General features: G+C 39.9%; 21 non-coding genes across 21 annotated transcripts; 7 read left to right on the plus strand and 14 right to left on the minus strand.

Moving 5' to 3' along the window:
- The first annotated feature begins 518 nt into the window (after positions 1 to 518).
- LOC131732163 (small nucleolar RNA U3) lies at positions 519 to 724 on the plus strand. The gene has a single exon (XR_009325302.1). It is a non-coding gene; the product is annotated as a small nucleolar RNA U3 (small nucleolar RNA).
- A 716-nt stretch (positions 725 to 1,440) lies between these two features.
- Positions 1,441 to 1,551, minus strand: trnal-caa (transfer RNA leucine (anticodon CAA)). Its single transcript has 2 exons — positions 1,514 to 1,551; positions 1,441 to 1,486 (listed from the first exon to the last, which is right to left on the minus strand). It is a non-coding gene; the product is annotated as a tRNA-Leu (tRNA).
- A 347-nt stretch (positions 1,552 to 1,898) lies between these two features.
- Positions 1,899 to 1,971, minus strand: trnak-cuu (transfer RNA lysine (anticodon CUU)). Its single transcript has one exon. It is a non-coding gene; the product is annotated as a tRNA-Lys (tRNA).
- A 2,134-nt stretch (positions 1,972 to 4,105) lies between these two features.
- Positions 4,106 to 4,311, plus strand: LOC131732157 (small nucleolar RNA U3). The gene has a single exon (XR_009325297.1). It is a non-coding gene; the product is annotated as a small nucleolar RNA U3 (small nucleolar RNA).
- A 716-nt stretch (positions 4,312 to 5,027) lies between these two features.
- Positions 5,028 to 5,138, minus strand: trnal-caa (transfer RNA leucine (anticodon CAA)). Its single transcript has 2 exons — positions 5,101 to 5,138; positions 5,028 to 5,073 (listed from the first exon to the last, which is right to left on the minus strand). It is a non-coding gene; the product is annotated as a tRNA-Leu (tRNA).
- Positions 5,139 to 5,485: 347 nt separating this feature from the next.
- On the minus strand, positions 5,486 to 5,558 carry trnak-cuu (transfer RNA lysine (anticodon CUU)). Its single transcript has one exon. It is a non-coding gene; the product is annotated as a tRNA-Lys (tRNA).
- A 2,134-nt stretch (positions 5,559 to 7,692) lies between these two features.
- LOC131732159 (small nucleolar RNA U3) lies at positions 7,693 to 7,898 on the plus strand. Its single transcript, XR_009325298.1, has one exon. It is a non-coding gene; the product is annotated as a small nucleolar RNA U3 (small nucleolar RNA).
- A 716-nt stretch (positions 7,899 to 8,614) lies between these two features.
- On the minus strand, positions 8,615 to 8,725 carry trnal-caa (transfer RNA leucine (anticodon CAA)). Its single transcript has 2 exons — positions 8,688 to 8,725; positions 8,615 to 8,660 (listed from the first exon to the last, which is right to left on the minus strand). It is a non-coding gene; the product is annotated as a tRNA-Leu (tRNA).
- A 347-nt stretch (positions 8,726 to 9,072) lies between these two features.
- Positions 9,073 to 9,145, minus strand: trnak-cuu (transfer RNA lysine (anticodon CUU)). The gene has a single exon. It is a non-coding gene; the product is annotated as a tRNA-Lys (tRNA).
- Positions 9,146 to 11,294: 2,149 nt separating this feature from the next.
- On the plus strand, positions 11,295 to 11,500 carry LOC131732164 (small nucleolar RNA U3). The gene has a single exon (XR_009325303.1). It is a non-coding gene; the product is annotated as a small nucleolar RNA U3 (small nucleolar RNA).
- Positions 11,501 to 12,216: 716 nt separating this feature from the next.
- Positions 12,217 to 12,327, minus strand: trnal-caa (transfer RNA leucine (anticodon CAA)). Its single transcript has 2 exons — positions 12,290 to 12,327; positions 12,217 to 12,262 (listed from the first exon to the last, which is right to left on the minus strand). It is a non-coding gene; the product is annotated as a tRNA-Leu (tRNA).
- Positions 12,328 to 12,674: 347 nt separating this feature from the next.
- On the minus strand, positions 12,675 to 12,747 carry trnak-cuu (transfer RNA lysine (anticodon CUU)). The gene has a single exon. It is a non-coding gene; the product is annotated as a tRNA-Lys (tRNA).
- Positions 12,748 to 14,882: 2,135 nt separating this feature from the next.
- Positions 14,883 to 15,088, plus strand: LOC131732165 (small nucleolar RNA U3). Its single transcript, XR_009325304.1, has one exon. It is a non-coding gene; the product is annotated as a small nucleolar RNA U3 (small nucleolar RNA).
- Positions 15,089 to 15,804: 716 nt separating this feature from the next.
- trnal-caa (transfer RNA leucine (anticodon CAA)) lies at positions 15,805 to 15,915 on the minus strand. The gene is made up of 2 exons: positions 15,878 to 15,915; positions 15,805 to 15,850 (listed from the first exon to the last, which is right to left on the minus strand). It is a non-coding gene; the product is annotated as a tRNA-Leu (tRNA).
- Positions 15,916 to 16,262: 347 nt separating this feature from the next.
- trnak-cuu (transfer RNA lysine (anticodon CUU)) lies at positions 16,263 to 16,335 on the minus strand. The gene has a single exon. It is a non-coding gene; the product is annotated as a tRNA-Lys (tRNA).
- A 2,138-nt stretch (positions 16,336 to 18,473) lies between these two features.
- On the plus strand, positions 18,474 to 18,679 carry LOC131732160 (small nucleolar RNA U3). Its single transcript, XR_009325299.1, has one exon. It is a non-coding gene; the product is annotated as a small nucleolar RNA U3 (small nucleolar RNA).
- Positions 18,680 to 19,395: 716 nt separating this feature from the next.
- On the minus strand, positions 19,396 to 19,506 carry trnal-caa (transfer RNA leucine (anticodon CAA)). Its single transcript has 2 exons — positions 19,469 to 19,506; positions 19,396 to 19,441 (listed from the first exon to the last, which is right to left on the minus strand). It is a non-coding gene; the product is annotated as a tRNA-Leu (tRNA).
- A 347-nt stretch (positions 19,507 to 19,853) lies between these two features.
- trnak-cuu (transfer RNA lysine (anticodon CUU)) lies at positions 19,854 to 19,926 on the minus strand. Its single transcript has one exon. It is a non-coding gene; the product is annotated as a tRNA-Lys (tRNA).
- Positions 19,927 to 22,068: 2,142 nt separating this feature from the next.
- On the plus strand, positions 22,069 to 22,274 carry LOC131732149 (small nucleolar RNA U3). The gene has a single exon (XR_009325289.1). It is a non-coding gene; the product is annotated as a small nucleolar RNA U3 (small nucleolar RNA).
- Positions 22,275 to 22,824: 550 nt separating this feature from the next.
- trnal-caa (transfer RNA leucine (anticodon CAA)) lies at positions 22,825 to 22,935 on the minus strand. Its single transcript has 2 exons — positions 22,898 to 22,935; positions 22,825 to 22,870 (listed from the first exon to the last, which is right to left on the minus strand). It is a non-coding gene; the product is annotated as a tRNA-Leu (tRNA).
- A 347-nt stretch (positions 22,936 to 23,282) lies between these two features.
- On the minus strand, positions 23,283 to 23,355 carry trnak-cuu (transfer RNA lysine (anticodon CUU)). Its single transcript has one exon. It is a non-coding gene; the product is annotated as a tRNA-Lys (tRNA).
- Positions 23,356 to 24,043: the final 688 nt, after the last annotated feature.

Below are 24,043 nucleotides of genomic sequence, written 5' to 3' on the forward strand. Positions count from 1 at the left end.
GCGGGCATCGATCCCGCTACTTCTCGCATGCTAAGCGAGCGCTCTACCATTTGAGCTAATTCCCCTTTAATGGTGCCAGGGATTCTCATAGGCTTCATCGCAGCTTGATACGAGCAAATCAGATTGTCAGTTGTTTTTTATTTTTATTTTGGCAATGTAGTCTGTGATTGCAAATTTAAAAAAATTATTTAATTAACTAAATAGCAAGTATTTCGACTAGAGGTATGTTTTCAATTTCTTTAAAAAGTAGTCTCAGCTCGTTTATTCAGTCGCTTAGAAATCCACAATCTGTGTCCCGATGCAGCAGCGCTGTGTGCTCGAGCTTGTTTGACGAGGCAGACGATGCAAAAATGCCAATACTTGCTTTTGTATCACGCGACAAACTTAAGGTATGCTTTAACGGCTTGGCTGTCTCGAGTTAGTTTGTATTGTTAATGTAACACCTCGTTGTTGCCCAGTCATTGTTTCATATGAAGTAGAGCTTGCCAGTTGGGGGCGACGGTCTGCTAATAAAAGTTAAGACTATATTTGCAAGGATCATTTCTAGAATGAAACACGTTTTGAAGGGATTGGTCTCGGTATCCACCAGGAGGAGTGGCAGTGTTTTCTTCTGAGCACCGAGCTGACAATGAGTGTTGTTATCGGGAACCTACTCGCTGCAAGGAATGACCACTTCAATCTTCAGTCGGGGGTTGCTGAAGGAAGGGGACACATTTTGAGTGTGTATCTCATTCCGGTAGAAACGTAGAAAAAAGAAACCATCAAGCCCACAATTGTTCAGTTGTTTAAATCAATAACCACATTTAAATTGATCATTGCTAATGTCAAAACAATTTAAGAACACTTTAAATAGGGCTTGACTAATATAAAAATATAGCAATGTCTTTTGCACTACGCAGGACTAGATTGAGTTTAAAATAGACATTACATCTGAAAATAACTTGTGCTTACCCCCACTTACAAGGAAGCTGTCAACCTTTGTATTCGTCCTCATAAGGTGTTAGAAAATGTAAACAGCAGTTGGAGAATACCGAAGTCGATCATCCTAGCATGTTAAACGAGGGCATTTCTCATGTAAGCTACTTCCACTAATAGATCGTTTATACTGTTCTCAATGGTCCGCATCCCAGCCTGAGACCACGATCCAGTGGCAGTCGGAGATGTTTTTCAAAGTAATATGTTATTTGAAATATTAAAACAATCTTTAGTTAAATAACACATGTTTCTACACAAAATATTTTTCAGTGACTTCGACAAGTAGCCAGTTTACAACAAAAATGCAATCTGTGTTAGGAACGCTATTTTAGTCCGATTTAAAATGGAAATGAAAATGGTATTGAGTGCTGACAAGAGTTTGGTATCAGCTGTTGATTTCCTTGAAACAATCTTTTATAGTAAAATGAACAAATTGATTCATTTAAAAAATAAGTAAAAGTGAACTGTCAGAAGTGGGATTTGAACCCACGCCTCCATTCGGAGACCGGAACACACAATTCTTTGGAAAGACAGCGTCCTTGAGACTGGCGCCTTAGACCACTCGGCCATTCTGACAAGCTGCGTTTGCTTTAGTAGAAAACCGCATTATTTCATTTCAGCACAGACTAGGGTTTTCTATTGTATCAAGGCCCGATTGGGTTTATTACGCACATACTAACTTGCTCCATGAATGATGTAATGACAAGTGTAAAAAAAGAATCAGATTGAAGCCAACCCACGAAAGTAAGATTCTTTATTTCAATATCGGTATAGCTTTAAAGGATGCACGCATTTTACAATAGCAATTGCTATATGACAATGACCAATAAGTAATTGTGTTGCAATACTTTATACAATGTGAACAGAATCAGACGTTGCTCCGTTGCCTCGAAGAAACATCTACAATTTGTATTTAAAAAGGATGCCCAACGTGGGGCTCGATCCCACGACCCTGAGATTAAGAGTCTCATGCTCTACCGACTGAGCTAGCCGGGCTGTCGGGAGAAAGTTTCTTTCTTTGAGGCGGGGTGAGAGAGGAAGTACCGACAGGTGCGTGGGACCTGAGATTCGGTGTGCTGCTGCTGTAGATGAGTGTTCTCGAGACACGCTGTGTCTGTGTCTGCGGTGTTACAGCCGTGTGAGTATATTCCAAAAGTAAAGTGTTGGATAATTCGAGAGCTAGTCTGTTGAATAAAGCTCTGAGACGTGTGGTTAAATCCCGGTCTCATCAATTTTGTTTTGTTAGATTAAAAGTGTTCCAGCAGCAGGTAAATGTCCCCACACCTTTTGGTTCTGTTTACTTATGCTACACCGCTGCTAAACCTGAACGTTGCTGCTAATTATCTTAACTAAACTTGTATTGTTGTTGAATTGCTCTAATATAGTTAAACCTGTAATGTTGCAGCTAACGTTCCCTAATACTGTTAAAACTTGTGTGTATTAACAATCTGGCTTTTGTTGTTGTACCCTTGCTGCGAAGAGCTGTTTCCAATCACCTAGCACTCTTAAAGAGAAGTGTAATCGCTGCTATATGTTGGTCTAATACCCCATGCTTTTAAAATGTGGCTATTGGCTGGCTTTATTCAATTTCCCCTCCTTGTTTTTAGTACAACTTTAATACATTGTATTGTTAGTTATTTGAACTGATTTATGTGACTCATGGATCATTGTAATAAAGCTTTGTGAATTGTTATTCTGCCTTTGTCATTCTGTTGTCATTCCTATTCCAAACCTTTTAATTAATTTTTAGTAGTGTCGGTATTAGGACTCTCACTGGGTGTCACTGGGTGTGGCTGCTACAATCCCATATAGAATGCGACAAAACAGGTCGCCCTCCTTCATATAAACAGAAAAAGAATAAGTACACGCACACACGAGTTGATTTACTGCAGCGTCAGACATCGGAGGTTCAGCAGTGTACTGCAATGTTGTAAAAAGACGTGTCTAATTCAGGATGGTTGAGCGAGCTATGGCGCTGCGTTCAGATCACAGTTACCCTGGAAGCGTGGGTTCGAATTCTATTTCTGACAGCTCTGTTTGTTCATTAACCACTCAGCCACGGCTACATGCTCTCATGGTTTTCCGTGAAAACAGCCGTATTATTGTCAAAAGAAGCAAACGACACCCGCAGTAATGCTGCAGATGGCAGTATAGGCTAAATAATGAACCCAAGTCAAATGCCTTTGTTGAAACTCTATCAGATTTGTACGTGTCAAGCACACGTGGGAAATAATAATACCATATCCTTTCTGCCAACGTTCATAATAATGAATACATCCTTATTTCAAAATACGTAGCTATTTAACTGATCTTTTCAAAACACCCATACACAAAAGCCTTATTTCTACTGAAAAACTAACTTGCTTCATGGCTGCTGCTACAGCACTCGGGCACGTTGTGCCTAGCGTTAGCGGACATAGGAGATAAGAAGACCTACAAAATATCACGCGCTGCAGTTTTTCAGTCCGGGGATTATTACAAATTAGCAGACTGTGCATTAAAATACACATGCATGGTGGGCGTCTCTGTTACAAAGAATTGTCACACTTTGTATTTATCTCCATAATGCGCCGGGACAAAATACGCAGATACTTTAAAATTATTTGGAGAATGCGGGCATCGATCCCGCTACTTCTCGCATGCTAAGCGAGCGCTCTACCATTTGAGCTAATTCCCCTTTAATGGTGCCAGGGATTCTCATAGGCTTCATCGCAGCTTGATACGAGCAAATCAGATTGTCAGTTGTTTTTTATTTTTATTTTGGCAATGTAGTCTGTGATTGCAAATTTAAAAAAATAATTTAATTAACTAAATAGCAAGTATTTCGACTAGAGGTATGTTTTCAATTTCTTTAAAAAGTAGTCTCAGCTCGTTTATTCAGTCGCTTAGAAATCCACAATCTGTGTCCCGATGCAGCAGCGCTGTGTGCTCGAGCTTGTTTGACGAGGCAGACGATGCAAAAATGCCAATACTTGCTTTTGTATCACGCGACAAACTTAAGGTATGCTTTAACGGCTTGGCTGTCTCGAGTTAGTTTGTATTGTTAATGTAACACCTCGTTGTTGCCCAGTCATTGTTTCATATGAAGTAGAGCTTGCCAGTTGGGGGCGACGGTCTTCTAATAAAAGTTAAGACTATATTTGCAAGGATCATTTCTAGAATGAAACACGTTTTGAAGGGATTGGTCTCGGTATCCACCAGGAGGAGTGGCAGTGTTTTCTTCTGAGCACCGAGCTGACAATGAGTGTTGTTATCGGGAACCTACTCGCTGCAAGGAATGACCACTTCAATCTTCAGTCGGGGGATGCTGAAGGAAGGGGACACATTTTGAGTGTGTATCTCATTCCGGTAGAAACGTAGAAAAAAGAAACCATCAAGCCCACAATTGTTCAGTTGTTTAAATCAATAACCACATTTAAATTGATCATTGCTAATGTCAAAATAATTTAAGAACACTTTAAATAGGGCTTGACTAATATAAAAATATAGCAATGTCTTTTGCACTACGCAGGACTAGATTGAGTTTAAAATAGACATTACATCTGAAAATAACTTGTGCTTACCCCCACTTACAAGGAAGCTGTCAACCTTTGTATTCGTCCTCATAAGGTGTTAGAAAATGTAAACAGCAGTTGGAGAATACCGAAGTCGATCATCCTAGCATGTTAAACGAGGGCATTTCTCATGTAAGCTACTTCCACTAATAGATCGTTTATACTGTTCTCAATGGTCCGCATCCCAGCCTGAGACCACGATCCAGTGGCAGTCGGAGATGTTTTTCAAAGTAATATGTTATTTGAAATATTAAAACAATCTTTAGTTAAATAACACATGTTTCTACACAAAATATTTTTCAGTGACTTCGACAAGTAGCCAGTTTACAACAAAAATGCAATCTGTGTTAGGAACGCTATTTTAGTCCGATTTAAAATGGAAATGAAAATGGTATTGAGTGCTGACAAGAGTTTGGTATCAGCTGTTGATTTCCTTGAAACAATCTTTTTTAGTAAAATGAACAAATTGATTCATTTAAAAAATAAGTAAAAGAGAACTGTCAGAAGTGGGATTTGAACCCACGCCTCCATTCGGAGACCAGAACACACAATTCTTTGGAAAGACAGCGTCCTTGAGTCTGGCGCCTTAGACCACTCGGCCATTCTGACAAGCTGCGTATGCTTTAGTAGAAAACCGCATTATTTCATTTCAGCACAGACTAGGGTTGTCTATTGTATCAAGGCCCGATTGGGTTTATTACGCACATACTAACTTGCTCCATGAATGATGTAATGACAAGTGTAAAAAAAGAAACAGATTGAAGCCAACCCACGAAAGTAAGATTCTTTATTTCAATATCGGTATAGCTTTAAAGGATGCACGCATTTTACAATAGCAATTGCTATATGACAATGACCAATTAGTAATTGTGTTGCAATACTTTATACAATGTGAACAGAATCAGACATTGCTCCGTTGCCTCGAAGAAACATCTACAATTTGTATTTAAAAAGGACACCCAACGTGGGGCTCGAACCCACGACCCTGAGATTAAGAGTCTCATGCTCTACCGACTGAGCTAGCCGGGCTGTCGGGAGAAAGTTTCTTTCTTTGAGGCGGGGTGAGAGAGGAAGTACCGACAGGTGCGTGGGACCTGAGATTCGGTGTGCTGCTGCTGTAGATGAGTGTTCTCGAGACACGCTGTGTCTGTGTCTGCGGTGTTACAGCCGTGTGAGTATATTCCAAAAGTAAAGTGTTGGATAATTCGAGAGCTAGTCTGTTGAATAAAGCTCTGAGACGTGTGGTTAAATCCCGGTCTCATCAATTTTGTTTTGTTAGATTAAAAGTGTTCCAGCAGCAGGTAAATGTCCCCACACCTTTTGGTTCTGTTTACTTATGCTACACCGCTGCTAAACCTGAACGTTGCTGCTAATTATCTTAACTAAACTTGTATTGTTGTTGAATTGCTCTAATATAGTTAAACCTGTAATGTTGCAGCTAACGTTCCCTAATACTGTTAAAACTTGTGTGTATTAACAATCTGGCTTTTGTTGTTGTACCCTTGCTGCGAAGAGCTGTTTCCAATCACCTAGCACTCTTAAAGAGAAGTGTAATCGCTGCTATATGTTGGTCTAATACCCCATGCTTTTAAAATGTGGCTATTGGCTGGCTTTATTCAATTTCCCCTCCTTGTTTTTAGTACAACTTTAATACATTGTATTGTTAGTTATTTGAACTGATTTATGTGACTCATGGATCATTGTAATAAAGCTTTGTGAATTGTTATTCTGCCTTTGTCATTCTGTTGTCATTCCTATTCCAAACCTTTTAATTAATTTTTAGTAGTGTCGGTATTAGGACTCTCACTGGGTGTCACTGGGTGTGGCTGCTACAATCCCATATAGAATGCGACAAAACAGGTCGCCCTCCTTCATATAAACAGAAAAAGAATAAGTACACGCACACACGAGTTGATTTACTGCAGCGTCAGACATCGGAGGTTCAGCAGTGTACTGCAATGTTGTAAAAAGACGTGTCTAATTCAGGATGGTTGAGCGAGCTATGGCGCTGCGTTCAGATCACAGTTACCCTGGAAGCGTGGGTTCGAATTCTATTTCTGACAGCTCTGTTTGTTCATTAACCACTCAGCCACGGCTACATGCTCTCATGGTTTTCCGTGAAAACAGCCGTATTATTGTCAAAAGAAGCAAACGACACCCGCAGTAATGCTGCAGATGGCAGTATAGGCTAAATAATGAACCCAAGTCAAATGCCTTTGTTGAAACTCTATCAGATTTGTACGTGTCAAGCACACGTGGGAAATAATAATACCATATCCTTTCTGCCAACGTTCATAATAATGAATACATCCTTATTTCAAAATACGTAGCTATTTAACTGATCTTTTCAAAACACCCATACACAAAAGCCTTATTTCTACTGAAAAACTAACTTGCTTCATGGCTGCTGCTACAGCACTCGGGCACGTTGTGCCTAGCGTTAGCGGACATAGGAGATAAGAAGACCTACAAAATATCACGCGCTGCAGTTTTTCAGTCCGGGGATTATTACAAATTAGCAGACTGTGCATTAAAATACACATGCATGGTGGGCGTCTCTGTTACAAAGAATTGTCACACTTTGTATTTATCTCCATAATGCGCCGGGACAAAATACGCAGATACTTTAAAATTATTTGGAGAATGCGGGCATCGATCCCGCTACTTCTCGCATGCTAAGCGAGCGCTCTACCATTTGAGCTAATTCCCCTTTAATGGTGCCAGGGATTCTCATAGGCTTCATCGCAGCTTGATACGAGCAAATCAGATTGTCAGTTGTTTTTTATTTTTATTTTGGCAATGTAGTCTGTGATTGCAAATTTAAAAAAATAATTTAATTAACTAAATAGCAAGTATTTCGACTAGAGGTATGTTTTCAATTTCTTTAAAAAGTAGTCTCAGCTCGTTTATTCAGTCGCTTAGAAATCCACAATCTGTGTCCCGATGCAGCAGCGCTGTGTGCTCGAGCTTGTTTGACGAGGCAGACGATGCAAAAATGCCAATACTTGCTTTTGTATCACGCGACAAACTTAAGGTATGCTTTAACGGCTTGGCTGTCTCGAGTTAGTTTGTATTGTTAATGTAACACCTCGTTGTTGCCCAGTCATTGTTTCATATGAAGTAGAGCTTGCCAGTTGGGGGCGACGGTCTTCTAATAAAAGTTAAGACTATATTTGCAAGGATCATTTCTAGAATGAAACACGTTTTGAAGGGATTGGTCTCGGTATCCACCAGGAGGAGTGGCAGTGTTTTCTTCTGAGCACCGAGCTGACAATGAGTGTTGTTATCGGGAACCTACTCGCTGCAAGGAATGACCACTTCAATCTTCAGTCGGGGGATGCTGAAGGAAGGGGACACATTTTGAGTGTGTATCTCATTCCGGTAGAAACGTAGAAAAAAGAAACCATCAAGCCCACAATTGTTCAGTTGTTTAAATCAATAACCACATTTAAATTGATCATTGCTAATGTCAAAATAATTTAAGAACACTTTAAATAGGGCTTGACTAATATAAAAATATAGCAATGTCTTTTGCACTACGCAGGACTAGATTGAGTTTAAAATAGACATTACATCTGAAAATAACTTGTGCTTACCCCCACTTACAAGGAAGCTGTCAACCTTTGTATTCGTCCTCATAAGGTGTTAGAAAATGTAAACAGCAGTTGGAGAATACCGAAGTCGATCATCCTAGCATGTTAAACGAGGGCATTTCTCATGTAAGCTACTTCCACTAATAGATCGTTTATACTGTTCTCAATGGTCCGCATCCCAGCCTGAGACCACGATCCAGTGGCAGTCGGAGATGTTTTTCAAAGTAATATGTTATTTGAAATATTAAAACAATCTTTAGTTAAATAACACATGTTTCTACACAAAATATTTTTCAGTGACTTCGACAAGTAGCCAGTTTACAACAAAAATGCAATCTGTGTTAGGAACGCTATTTTAGTCCGATTTAAAATGGAAATGAAAATGGTATTGAGTGCTGACAAGAGTTTGGTATCAGCTGTTGATTTCCTTGAAACAATCTTTTTTAGTAAAATGAACAAATTGATTCATTTAAAAAATAAGTAAAAGAGAACTGTCAGAAGTGGGATTTGAACCCACGCCTCCATTCGGAGACCAGAACACACAATTCTTTGGAAAGACAGCGTCCTTGAGTCTGGCGCCTTAGACCACTCGGCCATTCTGACAAGCTGCGTATGCTTTAGTAGAAAACCGCATTATTTCATTTCAGCACAGACTAGGGTTGTCTATTGTATCAAGGCCCGATTGGGTTTATTACGCACATACTAACTTGCTCCATGAATGATGTAATGACAAGTGTAAAAAAAGAAACAGATTGAAGCCAACCCACGAAAGTAAGATTCTTTATTTCAATATCGTTATAGCTTTAAAGGATGCACGCATTTTACAATAGCAATTGCTATATGACAATGACCAATTAGTAATTGTGTTGCAATACTTTATACAATGTGAACAGAATCAGACATTGCTCCGTTGCCTCGAAGAAACATCTACAATTTGTATTTAAAAAGGACACCCAACGTGGGGCTCGAACCCACGACCCTGAGATTAAGAGTCTCATGCTCTACCGACTGAGCTAGCCGGGCTGTCGGGAGAAAGTTTCTTTCTTTGAGGCGGGGTGAGAGAGGAAGTACCGACAGGTGCGTGGGACCTGAGATTCGGTGTGCTGCTGCTGTAGATGAGTGTTCTGGAGACGCGCTGTGTCTGTGTCTGCGGTGTTACAGCCATGTGAGTATATTCCAAAAGTAAAGTGTTGGATAATTCGAGAGCTAGTCTGTTGAATAAAGCTCTGAGACGTGTGGTTAAATCCCGGTCTCATCAATTTTGTTTTGTTAGATTAAAAGTGTTCCAGCAGCAGGTAAATGTCCCCACACATTTTGGTTCTGTTTACTTATGCTACACCGCTGCTAAACCTGAACGTTGCTGCTAATTATCTTAACTAAACTTGTATTGTTGTTGAATTGCTCTAATATAGTTAAACCTGTAATGTTGCAGCTAACGTTCCCTAATACTGTTAAAACTTGTGTGTATTAACAATCTGGCTTTTGTTGTTGTACCCTTGCTGCGAAGAGCTGTTTCCAATCACCTAGCACTCTTAAAGAGAAGTGTAATCGCTGCTATATGTTGGTCTAATACCCCATGCTTTTAAAATGTGGCTATTGGCTGGCTTTATTCAATTTCCCCTCCTTGTTTTTAGTACAACTTTAATACATTGTATTGTTAGTTATTTGAACTGATTTATGTGACTCATGGATCATTGTAATAAAGCTTTGTGAATTGTTATTCTGCCTTTGTCATTCTGTTGTCATTCCTATTCCAAACCTTTTAATTAATTTTTAGTAGTGTCGGTATTAGGACTCTCACTGGGTGTCACTGGGTGTGGCTGCTACAATCCCATATAGAATGCGACAAAACAGGTCGCCCTCCTTCATATAAACAGAAAAAGAATAAGTACACACACACACACACACACGAGTTGATTTACTGCAGCGTCAGACATCGGAGGTTCAGCAGTGTACTGCAATGTTGTGAAAAGACGTGTCTAATTCAGGATGGTTGAGCGAGCTATGGCGCTGCGTTCAGATCACAGTTACCCTGGAAGCGTGGCTTCGAATTCTATTTCTGACAGCTCTGTTTGTTCATTAACCACTCAGCCACGGCTACATGCTCTCACGGTTTTCCGTGAAAACAGCCGTATTATTGTCAAACGAAGCAAACGACACCCGCAGTAATGCTGCAGATGGCAGTATAGGCTAAATAATGAACCCAAGTCAAATGCCTTTGTTGAAACTCTATCAGATTTGTACAAGTCAAGCACACGTGGGAAATAATAATACCATATCCTTTCTGCCAACGTTCATAATAATGAATACATCCTTATTTCAAAATACGTAGCTATTTAACTGATCTTTTCAAAACACCCATACACAAAAGCCTTATTTCTACTGAAAAACTAACTTGCTTCATGGCTGCTGCTACAGCACTCGGGCACGTTGTGCCTAGCGTTAGCGGACATAGGAGATAAGAAGACCTACAAAATATCACGCGCTGCAGTTTTTCAGTCCGGGGATTATTACAAATTAGCAGACTGTGCATTAAAATACACATGCATGGTGGGCGTCTCTGTTACAAAGAATTGTTACACTTTGTATTTATCTCCATAATGCGCCGGGACAAAATACGCAGATACTTTAAAATTATTTGGAGAATGCGGGCATCGATCCCGCTACTTCTCGCATGCTAAGCGAGCGCTCTACCATTTGAGCTAATTCCCCTTTAATGGTGCCAGGGATTCTCATAGGCTTCATCGCAGCTTGATACGAGCAAATCAGATTGTCAGTTGTTTTTTTATTTTTATTTTGGCAATGTAGTCTGTGATTGCAAATTTAAAAAAATAATTTAATTAACTAAATAGCAAGTATTTCGACTAGAGGTATGTTTTCAATTTCTTTAAAAAGTAGTCTCAGCTCGTTTATTCAGTCGCTTAGAAATCCACAATCTGTGTCCCGATGCAGCAGCGCTGTGTGCTGTGGCTCGAGCTTGTTTGACGAGGCAGATAATGCAAAAATGCCAATACTTGCTTTTGTATCACGCGACAAACTTAAGGTATGCTTTAACGGCTTGGCTGTCTCGGGTTAGTTTGTATTGTTAATGTAACACCTCGTTGTTGCCCAGTCATTGTTTCATATGAAGTAGAGCTTGCCAGTTGGGGGCGACGGTCTGCTAATAAAAGTTAAGACTATATTTGCAAGGATCATTTCTAGAATGAAACACGTTTTGAAGGGATTGGTCTCGGTATCCACCAGGAGGAGTGGCAGTGTTTTCTTCTGAGCACCGAGCTGACAATGAGTGTTGTTATCGGGAACCTACTCGCTGCAAGGAATGACCACTTCAATCTTCAGTCGGGGGTTGCTGAAGGAAGGGGACACATTTTGAGTGTGTATCTCATTCCGGTAGAAACGTAGAAAAAAGAAACCATCAAGCTCACAATTGTTCAGTTGTTTAAATCAATAACCACATTTAAATTGATCATTGCTAATGTCAAAACAATTTAAGAACACTTTAAATAGGGCTTGACTAATATAAAAATATAGCAATGTCTTTTGCACTACGCAGGACTAGATTGAGTTTAAAATAGACATTACATCTGAAAATAACTTGTGCTTACCCCCACTTACAAGGAAGCTGTCAACCTTTGTATTCGTCCTCATAAGGTGTTAGAAAATGTAAACAGCAGTTGGAGAATACCGAAGTCGATCATCCTAGCATGTTAAACGAGGGCATTTCTCATGTAAGCTACTTCCACTAATAGATCGTTTATACTGTTCTCAATGGTCCGCATCCCAGCCTGAGACCACGATCCAGTGGCAGTCGGAGATGTTTTTCAAAGTAATATGTTATTTGAAATATTAAAACAATCTTTAGTTAAATAACACATGTTTCTACACAAAATATTTTTCAGTGACTTCGACAAGTAGCCAGTTTACAACAAAAATGCAATCTGTGTTAGGAACGCTATTTTAGTCCGATTTAAAATGGAAATGAAAATGGTATTGAGTGCTGACAAGAGTTTGGTATCAGCTGTTGATTTCCTTGAAACAATCTTTTTTAGTAAAATGAACAAATTGATTCATTTAAAAAATAAGTAAAAGAGAACTGTCAGAAGTGGGATTTGAACCCACGCCTCCATTCGGAGACCAGAACACACAATTCTTTGGAAAGACAGCGTCCTTGAGTCTGGCGCCTTAGACCACTCGGCCATTCTGACAAGCTGCGTATGCTTTCGTAGAAAACCGCATTATTTCATTTCAGCACAGACTAGGGTTGTCTATTGTATCAAGGCCCGATTGGGTTTATTACGCACATACTAACTTGCTCCATGAATGATGTAATGACAAGTGTAAAAAAAGAAACAGATTGAAGACAACCCACGAAAGTAAGATTCTTTATTTCAATATCGGTATAGCTTTAAAGGATGCACGCATTTTACAATAGCAATTGCTATATGACAATGACCAATAAGTAATTGTGTTGCAATACTTTATACAATGTGAACAGAATCAGACATTGCTCCGTTGCCTCGAAGAAACATCTACAATTTGTATTTAAAAAGGACGCCCAACGTGGGGCTCGAACCCACGACCCTGAGATTAAGAGTCTCATGCTCTACCGACTGAGCTAGCCGGGCTGTCGGGAGAAAGTTTCTTTCTTTGAGGCGGGGTGAGAGAGGAAGTACCGACAGGTGCGTGGGACCTGAGATTCGGTGTGCTGCTGCTGTAGAGTGTTCTGGAGGCGCGCTGTGTCTGTGTCTGCGGTGTTACAGCCGTGTGAGTATATTCCAAAAGTAAAGTGTTGGATAATTCGAGAGCTAGTCTGTTGAATAAAGCTCTGAGACGTGTGGTTAAATCCCGGTCTCATCAATTTTGTTTTGTTAGATTAAAAGTGTTCCAGCAGCAGGTAAATGTCCCCACACCTTTTGGTTCTGTTTACTTATGCTACACCGCTGCTAAACCTGAACGTTGCTGCTAATTATCTTAACTAAACTTGTATTGTTGTTGAATTGCTCTAATATAGTTAAACCTGTAATGTTGCAGCTAACGTTCCCTAATACTGTTAAAACTTGTGTGTATTAACAATCTGGCTTTTGTTGTTGTACCCTTGCTGCGAAGAGCTGTTTCCAATCACCTAGCACTCTTAAAGAGAAGTGTAATCGCTGCTATATGTTGGTCTAATACCCCATGCTTTTAAAATGTGGCTATTGGCTGGCTTTATTCAATTTCCCCTCCTTGTTTTTAGTACAACTTTAATACATTTTATTGTTAGTTATTTGAACTGATTTATGTGAATCATGGATCATTGTAATAAAGCTTTGTGAATTGTTATTCTGCCTTTGTCATTCTGTTGTCATTCCTATTCCAAACCTTTTAATTAATTTTTAGTAGTGTCGGTATTAGGACTCTCACTGGGTGTCACTGGGTGTGGCTGCTACAATCCCATATAGAATGCGACAAAACAGGTCGCCCTCCGTCATATAAACAGAAAAAGAATAAGTACACACACACACACGAGTTGATTTACTGCAGCGTCAGACATCGGAGGTTCAGCAGTGTACTGCAATGTTGTGAAAAGACGTGTCTAATTCAGGATGGTTGAGCGAGCTATGGCGCTGCGTTCAGATCACAGTTACCCTGGAAGCGTGGCTTCGAATTCCATTTCTGACAGCTCTGTTTGTTCATTAACCACTCAGCCACGGCTACATGCTCTCACGGTTTTCCGTGAAAACAGCCGTATTATTGTCAAAAGAAGCAAACGACACCCGCAGTAATGCTGCAGATGGCAGTATAGGCTAAATAATGAACCCAAGTCAAATGCCTTTGTTGAAACTCTATCAGATTTGTACAAGTCAAGCACACGTGGGAAATAATAATACCATATCCTTTCTGCCAACGTTCATAATAATGAATACATCCTTATTTCAAAATACGTAGCTATTTAACTGATCTTTTCAAAACACCCATACACAAAAGCCTTATTTCTACTGAAAAACTAACTTGCTTCATGGCTGCTGCTACAGCACTCGGGCACGTTGTGCCTAGCGTTAGCGGACATAGGAGATAAGAAGACCTACAAAATATCACGCGCTGCAGTTTTTCAGTCCGGGGATTATTACAAATTAGCAGACTGTGCATTAAAATACACATGCATGGTGGGCGTCTCTGTTACAAAGAATTGTCACACTTTGTATTTATCTCCATAATGCGCCGGGACAAAATACGCAGATACTTTAAAATTATTTGGAGAATGCGGGCATCGATCCCGCTACTTCTCGCATGCTAAGCGAGCGCTCTACCATTTGAGCTAATTCCCCTTTAATGGTGCCAGGGATTCTCATAGGCTTCATCGCAGCTTGATACGAGCAAATCAGATAGTTGTTTTTTATTTTTATTTTGGCAATGTAGTCTGTGATTGCAAATTTAAAAAAATAATTTAATTAACTAAATAGCAAGTATTTCGACTAAAGGTATGTTTTCAATTTCTTTAAAAAGTAGTCTCAGCTCGTTTATTCAGTCGCTTAGAAATCCACAATCTGTGTCCCGATGCAGCAGCGCTGTGTGCTGTGGCTCGAGCTTGTTTGACGAGGCAGACGATGCAAAAATGCCAATACTTGCTTTTGTATCACGCGACAAACTTAAGGTATGCTTTAACGGCTTGGCTGTCTCGAGTTAGTTTGTATTGTTAATGTAACACCTCGTTGTTGCCCAGTCATTGTTTCATATGAAGTAGAGCTTGCCAGTTGGGGGCGACGGTCTGCTAATAAAAGTTAAGACTATATTTGCAAGGATCATTTCTAGAATGAAACACGTTTTGAAGGGATTGGTCTCGGTATCCACCAGGAGGAGTGGCAGTGTTTTCTTCTGAGCACCGAGCTGACAATGAGTGTTGTTATCGGGAACCTACTCGCTGCAAGGAATGACCACTTCAATCTTCAGTCGGGGGTTGCTGAAGGAAGGGGACACATTTTGAGTGTGTATCTCATTCCGGTAGAAACGTAGAAAAAAGAAACCATCAAGCTCACAATTGTTCAGTTGTTTAAATCAATAACCACATTTAAATTGATCATTGCTAATGTCAAAACAATTTAAGAACACTTTAAATAGGGCTTGACTAATATAAAAATATAGCAATGTCTTTTGCACTACGCAGGACTAGATTGAGTTTAAAATAGACATTACATCTGAAAATAACTTGTGCTTACCCCCACTTACAAGGAAGCTGTCAACCTTTGTATTCGTCCTCATAACGTGTTAGAAAATGTAAACAGCAGTTGGAGAATACCGAAGTCGATCATCCTAGCATGTTAAACGAGGGCATTTCTCATGTAAGCTACTTCCACTAATAGATCGTTTATACTGTTCTCAATGGTCCGCATCCCAGCCTGAGACCACGATCCAGTGGCAGTCGGAGATGTTTTTCAAAGTAATATGTTATTTGAAATATTAAAACAATCTTTAGTTAAATAACACATGTTTCTACACAAAATATTTTTCAGTGACTTCGACAAGTAGCCAGTTTACAACAAAAATGCAATCTGTGTTAGGAACGCTATTTTAGTCCGATTTAAAATGGAAATGAAAATGGTATTGAGTGCTGACAAGAGTTTGGTATCAGCTGTTGATTTCCTTGAAACAATCTTTTTTAGTAAAATGAACAAATTGATTCATTTAAAAAATAAGTAAAAGAGAACTGTCAGAAGTGGGATTTGAACCCACGCCTCCATTCGGAGACCAGAACACACAATTCTTTGGAAAGACAGCGTCCTTGAGTCTGGCGCCTTAGACCACTCGGCCATTCTGACAAGCTGCGTATGCTTTCGTAGAAAACCGCATTATTTCATTTCAGCACAGACTAGGGTTGTCTATTGTATCAAGGCCCGATTGGGTTTATTACGCACATACTAACTTGCTCCATGAATGATGTAATGACAAGTGTAAAAAAAGAAACAGATTGAAGACAACCCACGAAAGTAAGATTCTTTATTTCAATATCGGTATAGCTTTAAAGGATGCACGCATTTTACAATAGCAATTGCTATATGACAATGACCAATAAGTAATTGTGTTGCAATACTTTATACAATGTGAACAGAATCAGACATTGCTCCGTTGCCTCGAAGAAACATCTACAATTTGTATTTAAAAAGGACGCCCAACGTGGGGCTCGAACCCACGACCCTGAGATTAAGAGTCTCATGCTCTACCGACTGAGCTAGCCGGGCTGTCGGGAGAAAGTTTCTTTCTTTGAGGCGGGGTGAGAGAGGAAGTACCGACAGGTGCGTGGGACCTGAGATTCGGTGTGCTGCTGCTGTAGATGAGTGTTCTGGAGGCGCGCTGTGTCTGTGTCTGCGGTGTTACAGCCGTGTGAGTATATTCCAAAAGTAAAGTGTTGGATAATTCGAGAGCTAGTCTGTTGAATAAAGCTCTGAGACGTGTGGTTAAATCCCGGTCTCATCAATTTTGTTTTGTTAGATTAAAAGTGTTCCAGCAGCAGGTAAATGTCCCCACACCTTTTGGTTCTGTTTACTTATGCTACACCGCTGCTAAACCTGAACGTTGCTGCTAATTATCTTAACTAAACTTGTATTGTTGTTGAATTGCTCTAATATAGTTAAACCTGTAATGTTGCAGCTAACGTTCCCTAATACTGTTAAAACTTGTGTGTATTAACAATCTGGCTTTTGTTGTTGTACCCTTGCTGCGAAGAGCTGTTTCCAATCACCTAGCACTCTTAAAGAGAAGTGTAATCGCTGCTATATGTTGGTCTAATACCCCATGCTTTTAAAATGTGGCTATTGGCTGGCTTTATTCAATTTCCCCTCCTTGTTTTTAGTACAACTTTAATACATTTTATTGTTAGTTATTTGAACTGATTTATGTGAATCATGGATCATTGTAATAAAGCTTTGTGAATTGTTATTCTGCCTTTGTCATTCTGTTGTCATTCCTATTCCAAACCTTTTAATTAATTTTTAGTAGTGTCGGTATTAGGACTCTCACTGGGTGTCACTGGGTGTGGCTGCTACAATCCCATATAGAATGCGACAAAACAGGTCGCCCTCCGTCATATAAACAGAAAAAGAATAAGTACACACACACACACGAGTTGATTTACTGCAGCGTCAGACATCGGAGGTTCAGCAGTGTACTGCAATGTTGTGAAAAGACGTGTCTAATTCAGGATGGTTGAGCGAGCTATGGCGCTGCGTTCAGATCACAGTTACCCTGGAAGCGTGGCTTCGAATTCCATTTCTGACAGCTCTGTTTGTTCATTAACCACTCAGCCACGGCTACATGCTCTCACGGTTTTCCGTGAAAACAGCCGTATTATTGTCAAAAGAAGCAAACGACACCCGCAGTAATGCTGCAGATGGCAGTATAGGCTAAATAATGAACCCAAGTCAAATGCCTTTGTTGAAACTCTATCAGATTTGTACAAGTCAAGCACACGTGGGAAATAATAATACCATATCCTTTCTGCCAACGTTCATAATAATGAATACATCCTTATTTCAAAATACGTAGCTATTTAACTGATCTTTTCAAAACACCCATACACAAAAGCCTTATTTCTACTGAAAAACTAACTTGCTTCATGGCTGCTGCTACAGCACTCGGGCACGTTGTGCCTAGCGTTAGCGGACATAGGAGATAAGAAGACCTACAAAATATCACGCGCTGCAGTTTTTCAGTCCGGGGATTATTACAAATTAGCAGACTGTGCATTAAAATACACATGCATGGTGGGCGTCTCTGTTACAAAGAATTGTCACACTTTGTATTTATCTCCATAATGCGCCGGGACAAAATACGCAGATACTTTAAAATTATTTGGAGAATGCGGGCATCGATCCCGCTACTTCTCGCATGCTAAGCGAGCGCTCTACCATTTGAGCTAATTCCCCTTTAATGGTGCCAGGGATTCTCATAGGCTTCATCGCAGCTTGATACGAGCAAATCAGATAGTTGTTTTTTATTTTTATTTTGGCAATGTAGTCTGTGATTGCAAATTTAAAAAAATTATTTAATTAACTAAATAGCAAGTATTTCGACTAAAGGTATGTTTTCAATTTCTTTAAAAAGTAGTCTCAGCTCGTTTATTCAGTCGCTTAGAAATCCACAATCTGTGTCCCGATGCAGCAGCGCTGTGTGCTGTGGCTCGAGCTTGTTTGACGAGGCAGACGATGCAAAAATGCCAATACTTGCTTTTGTATCACGCGACAAACTTAAGGTATGCTTTAACGGCTTGGCTGTCTCGAGTTAGTTTGTATTGTTAATGTAACACCTCGTTGTTGCCCAGTCATTGTTTCATATGAAGTAGAGCTTGCCAGTTGGGGGCGACGGTCTGCTAATAAAAGTTAAGACTATATTTGCAAGGATCATTTCTAGAATGAAACACGTTTTGAAGGGATTGGTCTCGGTATCCACCAGGAGGAGTGGCAGTGTTTTCTTCTGAGCACCGATCTGACAATGAGTGTTGTTATCGGGAACCTACTCGCTGCAAGGAATGACCACTTCAATCTTCAGTCGGGGGTTGCTGAAGGAAGGGGACACATTTTGAGTGTGTATCTCATTCCGGTAGAAACGTAGAAAAAAGAAACCATCAAGCCCACAATTGTTCAGTTGTTTAAATCAATAACCACATTTAAATTGATCATTGCTAATGTCAAAACAATTTAAGAACACTTTAAATAGGGCTTGACTAATATAAAAATATAGCAATGTCTTTTGCACTACGCAGGACTAGATTGAGTTTAAAATAGACATTACATCTGAAAATAACTTGTGCTTACCCCCACTTACAAGGAAGCTGTCAACCTTTGTATTCGTCCTCATAACGTGTTAGAAAATGTAAACAGCAGTTGGAGAATACCGAAGTCGATCATCCTAGCATGTTAAACGAGGGCATTTCTCATGTAAGCTTCTTCCACTAATAGATCGTTTATACTGTTCTCAATGGTCCGCATCCCAGCCTGAGACCACGATCCAGTGGCAGTCGGAGATGTTTTTCAAAGTAATATGTTATTTGAAATATTAAAACAATCTTTAGTAAAATAACACATGTTTCTACACAAAATATTTTTCAGTGACTTCGACAAGTAGCCAGTTTACAACAAAAATGCAATCTGTGTTAGGAACGCTATTTTAGTCCGATTTAAAATGGAAATGATAATGGTATTGAGTGCTGACAAGAGTTTGGTATCAGCTGTTGATTTCCTTGAAACAATCTTTTATAGTAAAATGAACAAATTGATTCATTTAAAAAATAAGTAAAAGTGAACTGTCAGAAGTGGGATTTGAACCCACGCCTCCATTCGGAGACCGGAACACACAATTCTTTGGAAAGACAGAGTCCTTGAGTCTGGCGCCTTAGACCACTCGGCCATTCTGACAAGCTGCGTTTGCTTTAGTAGAAAACCGCATTATTTCATTTCAGCACAGACTAGGGTTGTCTATTGTATCAAGGCCCGATTGGGTTTATTACGCACATACTAACTTGCTCCATGAATGATGTAATGACAAGTGTAAAAAAAGAATCAGATTGAAGCCAACCCACGAAAGTAAGATTCTTTATTTCAATATCGGTATAGCTTTAAAGGATGCATGCATTTTACAATAGCAATTGCTATATGACAATGACCAATAAGTAATTGTGTTGCAATACTTTATACAATGTGAACAGAATCAGACATTGCTCCGTTGCCTCGAAGAAACATCTACAATTTGTATTTAAAAAGGACGCCCAACGTGGGGCTCGAACCCACGACCCTGAGATTAAGAGTCTCATGCTCTACCGACTGAGCTAGCCGGGCTGTCGGGAGAAAGTTTCTTTCTTTGAGGCGGGGTGAGAGAGGAAGTACCGACAGGTGCGTGGGACCTGAGATTCGGTGTGCTGCTGCTGTAGATGAGTGTTCTGGAGACGCGCTGTGTCTGTGTCTGCGGTGTTACAGCCGTGTGGGTATATTCCAAAAGTAAAGTGTTGGATAATTCGAGAGCTAGTCTGTTGAATAAAGCTCTGAGACGTGTGGTTAAATCCCGGTCTCATCAATTTTGTTTTGTTAGATTAAAAGTGTTCCAGCAGCAGGTAAATGTCCCCACACCTTTTGGTTCTGTTTACTTATGCTACACCGCTGCTAAACCGGAACGTTGCTGCTAATTATCTTAACTAAACTTGTATTGTTGTTGAATTGCTCTAATATAGTTAAACCTGTAATGTTGCAGCTAACGTTCCCTAATACTGTTAAAACTTGTGTGTATTAACAATCTGGCTTTTGTTGTTGTACCCTTGCTGCGAAGAGCTGTTTCCAATCACCTAGCACTCTTAAAAAGAAGTGTAATCGCTGCTATATGTTGGTCTAATACCCCATGCTTTTAAAATGTGGCTATTGGCTGGCTTTATTCAATTTCCCCTCCTTGTTTTTAGTACAACTTTAATACATTGTATTGTTAGTTATTTGAACTGATTTATGTGACTCATGGATCATTGTAATAAAGCTTTGTGAATTGTTATTCTGCCTTTGTCATTCTGTTGTCATTCCTATTCCAAACCTTTTAATTAATTTTTAGTAGTGTCGGTATTAGGACTCTCACTGGGTGTCACTGGGTGTGGCTGCTACAATCCCATATAGAATGCGACAAAACAGGTCGCCCTCCGTCATATAAACAGAAAAAGAATAAGTACACACACACACACGAGTTGATTTACTGCAGCGTCAGACATCGGAGGTTCAGCAGTGTACTGCAATGTTGTGAAAAGACGTGTCTAATTCAGGATGGTTGAGCGAGCTATGGCGCTGCGTTCAGATCACAGTTACCCTGGAAGCGTGGCTTCGAATTCCATTTCTGACAGCTCTGTTTGTTCATTAACCACTCAGCCACGGCTACATGCTCTCACGGTTTTCCGTGAAAACAGCCGTATTATTGTCAAAAGAAGCAAACGACACCCGCAGTAATGCTGCAGATGGCAGTATAGGCTAAATAATGAACCCAAGTCAAATGCCTTTGTTGAAACTCTATCAGATTTGTACAAGTCAAGCACACGTGGGAAATAATAATACCATATCCTTTCTGCCAACGTTCATAATAATGAATACATCCTTATTTCAAAATACGTAGCTATTTAACTGATCTTTTCAAAACACCCATACACAAAAGCCTTATTTCTACTGAAAAACTAACTTGCTTCATGGCTGCTGCTACAGCACTCGGGCACGTTGTGCCTAGCGTTAGCGGACATAGGAGATAAGAAGACCTACAAAATATCACGCGCTGCAGTTTTTCAGTCCGGGGATTATTACAAATTAGCAGACTGTGCATTAAAATACACATGCATGGTGGGCGTCTCTGTTACAAAGAATTGTCACACTTTGTATTTATCTCCATAATGCGCCGGGACAAAATACGCAGATACTTTAAAATTATTTGGAGAATGCGGGCATCGATCCCGCTACTTCTCGCATGCTAAGCGAGCGCTCTACCATTTGAGCTAATTCCCCTTTAATGGTGCCAGGGATTCTCATAGGCTTCATCGCAGCTTGATACGAGCAAATCAGATTGTCAGTTGTTTTTTATTTTTATTTTGGCAATGTAGTCTGTGATTGCAAATTTAAAAAAATAATTTAATTAACTAAATAGCAAGTATTTCGACTAGAGGCATGTTTTCAATTTCTTTAAAAAGTAGTCTCAGCTCGTTTATTCAGTCGCTTAGAAATCCACAATCTGTGTCCCGATGCAGCAGCGCTGTGTGCTGTGGCTCGAGCTTGTTTGACGAGGCAGACGATGCAAAAATGCCAATACTTGCTTTTGTATCACGCGACAAACTTAAGGTATGCTTTAACGGCTTGGCTGTCTCGGGTTAGTTTGTATTGTTAATGTAACACCTCGTTGTTGCCCAGTCATTGTTTCATATGAAGTAGAGCTTGCCAGTTGGGGGCGACGGTCTGCTAATAAAAGTTAAGACTATATTTGCAAGGATCATTTCTAGAATGAAACACGTTTTGAAGGGATTGGTCTCGGTATCCACCAGGAGGAGTGGCAGTGTTTTCTTCTGAGCACCGAGCTGACAATGAGTGTTGTTATCGGGAACCTACTCGCTGCAAGGAATGACCATTTCAATCTTAAGTCGGGGGTTGCTGAAGGAAGGGGACACATTTTGAGTGTGTATCTCATTCCGGTAGAAACGTAGAAAAAAGAAACCATCAAGCCCACAATTGTTCAGTTGTTTAAATCAATAACCACATTTAAATTGATCATTGCTAATGTCAAAACAATTTAAGAACACTTTAAATAGGGCTTGACTAATATAAAAATATAGCAATGTCTTTTGCACTACGCAGGACTAGATTGAGTTTAAAATAGACATTACATCTGAAAATAACTTGTGCTTACCCCCACTTACAAGGAAGCTGTCAACCTTTGTATTCGTCCTCATAACGTGTTAGAAAATGTAAACAGCAGTTGGAGAATACCGAGGTCGATCATCCTAGCATGTTAAACGAGGGCATTTCTCATGTAAGCTACTTCCACTAATAGATCGTTTACAACAAAAATGCAATCTGTGTTAGGAACGCTATTTTAGTCCGATTTAAAATGGAAATTAAAATGGTATTGAGTGCTGACAAGAGTTTGGTATCAGCTGTTGATTTCCTTGAAACAATCTTTTATAGTAAAATGAACAAATTGATTCATTTAAAAAATAAGTAAAAGTGAACTGTCAGAAGTGGGATTTGAACCCACGCCTCCATTCGGAGACCAGAACACACAATCCTTTGGAAAGACAGCGTCCTTGAGTCTGGCGCCTTAGACCACTCGGCCATTCTGACAAGCTGCGTTTGCTTTAGTAGAAAACCGCATTATTTCATTTCAGCACAGACTAGGGTTGTCTATTGTATCAAGTCCCGATTGGGTTTATTACGCACATACTAACTTGCTCCATGAATGATGTAATGACAAGTGTAAAAAAAGAATCAGATTGAAGCCAACCCACGAAAGTAAGATTCTTTATTTCAATATCGGTATAGCTTTAAAGGATGCACGCATTTTACAATAGCAATTGCTATATGACAATGACCAATAAGTAATTGTGTTGCAATACTTTATACAATGTGAACAGAATCAGACATTGCTCCGTTGCCTCGAAGAAACATCTACAATTTGTATTTAAAAAGGACGCCCAACGTGGGGCTCGAACCCACGACCCTGAGATTAAGAGTCTCATGCTCTACCGACTGAGCTAGCCGGGCTGTCGGGAGAAAGTTTCTTTCTTTGAGGCGGGGTGAGAGAGGAAGTACCGACAGGTGCGTGGGACCTGAGATTCGGTGTGCTGCTGCTGTAGATGAGTGTTCTGGAGACGCGCTGTGTCTGTGTCTGCGGTGTTACAGCCGTGTGAGTATATTCCAAAAGTAAAGTGTTGGATAATTCGAGAGCTAGTCTGTTGAATAAAGCTCTGAGACATGTGGTTAAATCTCGGTCTCATCAATTTTGTTTTGTTAGATTAAAAGTGTTCCAGCAGCAGGTAAATGTCCCCACACCTTTTGGTTCTGTTTACTTATGCTACAGCGCTGCTAAACCTGAACGTTGCTGCTAATTATCTTAACTAAACTTGTATTGTTGTTGAATTGCTCTAATATAGTTAAACCTGTAATGTTGCAGCTAACGTTCCCTAATAATGTTAAAACTTGTGTGTATTAACAATCTGGCTTTTGTTGTTGTACCCTTGCTGCGAAGAGCTGTTTCCAATCACTTAGCACTCTTAAAAAGAAGTGTAATCGCTGCTATATGTTGGTCTAATACCCCATGCTTTTAAAATGTGGCTATTGGCTGGCTTTATTCAATTTCCCCTCCTTGTTTTTAGTACAACTTTAATACATTGTATTGTTAGTTATTTGAACTGATTTATGTGACTCATGGATCATTGTAATAAAGCTTTGT

The sequence above is a fragment of the Acipenser ruthenus genome, unplaced genomic scaffold (assembly GCF_902713425.1).
Source record: "Acipenser ruthenus unplaced genomic scaffold, fAciRut3.2 maternal haplotype, whole genome shotgun sequence".
Taxonomy (NCBI): Eukaryota; Metazoa; Chordata; class Actinopteri; order Acipenseriformes; family Acipenseridae; genus Acipenser; species Acipenser ruthenus.